This window comes from Apodemus sylvaticus, chromosome 4, assembly GCF_947179515.1.
Source record: "Apodemus sylvaticus chromosome 4, mApoSyl1.1, whole genome shotgun sequence".
Classification (NCBI taxonomy): domain Eukaryota; kingdom Metazoa; phylum Chordata; class Mammalia; order Rodentia; family Muridae; genus Apodemus; species Apodemus sylvaticus.
The window spans coordinates 19057782-19061507 of record NC_067475.1 but is presented as its reverse complement, the minus strand read 5'-3'; positions in this window follow the sequence as shown (position 1 = coordinate 19061507).

The following is a 3726-nucleotide window of genomic DNA, read 5'->3' as shown; positions in this document are numbered from 1 at the left end:
TCCCTGGTAGTCTTCTCAGGTTCCCAAATGCTTCCTGGCACAGAAGTATCAGCATAAACCTAGACTTGTTGATCAATGGAATAGAATCAAAAACCTAGAAATAGACCCACATACATATGGACAAGTGATATTTGACAAAGAAGCCAAAGCTGTACATGAAAAAAAAATGAAAATATTTTCAACAAATGATGCTGGTCTAAGTGGTTGTCTGCATGGAGAAGACTGCATATAGACCCATATCGAAGACTATGCACAAAACCCAAGTCCATGTAGATCATAGACATCAGCATCAAACTAAACACACTAAATCTAATAGAAAAGAAATTGAGGAATTGCCTTGAACTCATTGGTACTGGAGACAAATTCCAGAACAGAGTGCCAATAGCTCAAGGGGCTAAGATCAACAATTGTGGCACCTGATGAAACTGAAAAGCTTTGGCAATGTTAAGGACAACATCAATAGAACAAAACATCAGCCTACAGAATGGGAAAAGATCTTCACCAACCCTACATCCAAGAGAAGAAGAGTAAAACAAAGACCTCAAGAAATTGAACATCAACAAGCTAAATAACCCAATTAAAATTGTAGTACAGAACTAAACAGAGAATTCTCAACAGAGGAATCTCAAATGCCTGAGAATCACTTAAATAAATCTTCAACATCCTTGGTCATCAAGGAAATGCAAATCATAAAGACTCTGAGATTCCATCCCACACCAGTTAGAAGAGCTAAGACAAAAACTCAAGGGACAGCACAGACTGGCAAGTATGTAGAACAATGAGAATACTGCTATATTGCTGGTGGGAGTACAAACTTATATAACAACTTTGTAAATCAATTTGATGGTTTCACAGAAAATTGGCCATAATTTTACCTGGAGACTACGACTACTACTTCTGGGCACATAAACAAAAGAAACCTCACTATATCACAGGGATACTTGTTCAACACTGTTCTTAGCAACATTATTTATGTAAAAGCCTAAAAGTAGAAACAACCTAGATGTCCCTCAACTGGATAATGAATTGTGTAGATGTGTTACATTTACACAATGAAATACTATTCAGCTATTAAAAACAATGACATTATGAAAATTGTAGGCAAATAGATGGAACTTAAGACTATCATCCTTAGTGAGGTAACCAGGAGCCAGAAGGACACATGTGGTATGTACTTACCTATATATGAATATTGGCCATAAAGTGCATGAATATTGACCATGCTACAGTGCATAGAACCAAAAAAAAAAAAAAAAAAAAAAAAAAAAACAAAAAAAACTGGGTAGTAAGGAGGGCCCAAGGGAGGATGAATGAATTTCATTCAGAAGGGGACACAAAATAGTCATCAGAACGGGATAGAGAGAGGGAACTGGGTAGGAGCAGAGGTGAGGATTGCTATGAGGATGATCAGGTGTGTGGGAAGTAGGACTGAAGGGGTCTGGGAATAAGACTGGAAACCAGTGGGAGGCATCTCTGGGACCAGCTGGAGACCTGGGGTAAGGGAAGTAATGAGAGTCTATGGTGGTGATCCTTTCTGAGTTTCCTACCAACAGAGCATATAGGCACTGAAGGTCACCTTATGTAGCTAAGCAAGACATATTTGAAGGAGGGGAATATAAACCCACCCACAGTTCTTTTAACCTAAAATTTGTCCTGCCTACGAGGTGTGCAGGGATAAAGATGGCAGAGTCTGAGGGAACAGTCAACCAAGGACTGGCCTAACTTGAGACCGCTTCCATGGGAGAGAACCAGCACCTAATACTGTTAATGAAACTCTACTATGATGCAGACAGGAGCCTAGCACAACTATCTCCTATGAGGCTTAATCCAACATCAGCTAAAAATAGTGCAGAGATCCACAGCTTATCATCAGACAGACCTCAGGCAGTCTTATGGAAGAGTCAGCTATAGAACTGAATGATATGCTAGCAAGTAAGTGCAAGGAGTCTAAGATGAATGCATCTTCCTTCTATGAATGTCCTTATGTTGGCCTCCAGCAGAAGGTGTGGCCAAATTAAAGGTGTGTATTACCGGGTCTGTGTCTGAAACTTGGTTTGTCCCAGGCTGACCTTCAACTCAGATCTACTTGCCTCAGTCTCCTTGGATTAATGGAACACAAACCTTGCCTGAGCCTAAAGTTTTCATGGCCACTGTGCCTCAAGATCTCCCTGTCAAGATCCAGGTCAGAATCCCGTACCTTCTAGCCTTGGGAACTGGATCACAGATGTGCCATTCATTTCTGGATTGTAATTCATTTCAGATGTAGTCAAGTTGACAACCAAGAATAACCTCATAATCCATCCCTTGTCGACTTGACATAAATCACATCCCATGCCCAAATAAAACAATAACCAGATCATAAATACACCTAACATGATATAACTCTCCCAATTGCATTGTAAACTTAGGTCAGTTCCCCTCTGGAACTTAAATAACATTTGATATTCTCTTAATTAATATTAAAGAAATTAGAAAAAAACCACAAATACTAAACAGTTGTGTTCTTAACAAAATAAATCAGAATCATTCATACCATATAAATCCTCCATTTTGCAACTGGCCATGTGGCCTTAGATGGTAATTATAACTAACTTCTACTAGCCACTCTGTATTTCCTCAACCCTCTACAAGCACCTCAGCAGGTCTTGGCATCATGCCTGGAGTTACCCATATCTTCATTCCTGATGGATCTGTGCCCTTTGTCATTCTGCTTGGATTAAGCTTTTATAGCTTCCCATTGACTTTAATCATAGGACATGGTAGTACTAAGAGATACCTTAAAGGATCTCCTGCACTCCAAACATAATCCTTCTTACCTCCATTGTAGAGAGGCAATCCAATTTCCCCATGATAATCTGGCTCTATAATACCTTGTAACACTGTTGTTCTTTTTTTTCTCCTGTTAGTTTAAGGGCATTAGATGCTCAAAATGACCAGGAGGGAGTCTGAGCTTCCAATACAATGGAAAATTTGTTATTTTCTGGATTTTAGTTCATTCTAGATGTAGTTGACAACCAAAAATAGCCATCACAGAATGTAATGTGAATTTAAAAATCTATGAATTAAAAAGAGAAGAAGAAACTATTGGAAAGTTAAAACAAAAACAAAAACAAAAAATAAACAACAAAAACCCTTTCTCTCACTCACTATGAATTTCCCCACCAAGGAAATTCATATCCCAAGCATCCACAGGACACTGGACACTTGAAGCTAGATTCATGGCTAGAATGGAGCCAGAGTGGCCAGTACCCCAGTTCCTAATGAAGAAATAGGGATACTTTTGGCCCTGTTTCTGTTTGATTTACTTACATCGATTCTAGAAACAGTTTCACTATATTCTGACTTCTTCTTCTTCTTCTTCTTCTTCTTCTTCTTCTTCTTCTTCTTCTTCTTCTTCTTCTTCTTCTTCTTCTTCTTCTTCCTCTTCCTCTTCCTCTTCCTCTTCCTCTTCCTCTTCCTCTTCCTCTTCCTCCTCCTCCTCCTTCTCCTCCTCTTCTTCTTCCTCTTCTTCTTCTTCTTCCTCTTCTTCTTCTTTTCACATAGAGACAAGTCTCAAGGTGAAGTAGGTTTGGTCTCACAAATATCATCCAGCTTTTAATTATTGTTACTTTGTAGGCTAGCTTGAAATCAGTGATATGATACCTCTAGGAGTTCTTTTGTTGTACAGATAGATTGATAGAAGATAGATAGATAGATAAGTTGATAGATAGGTGATAGACATTTAGA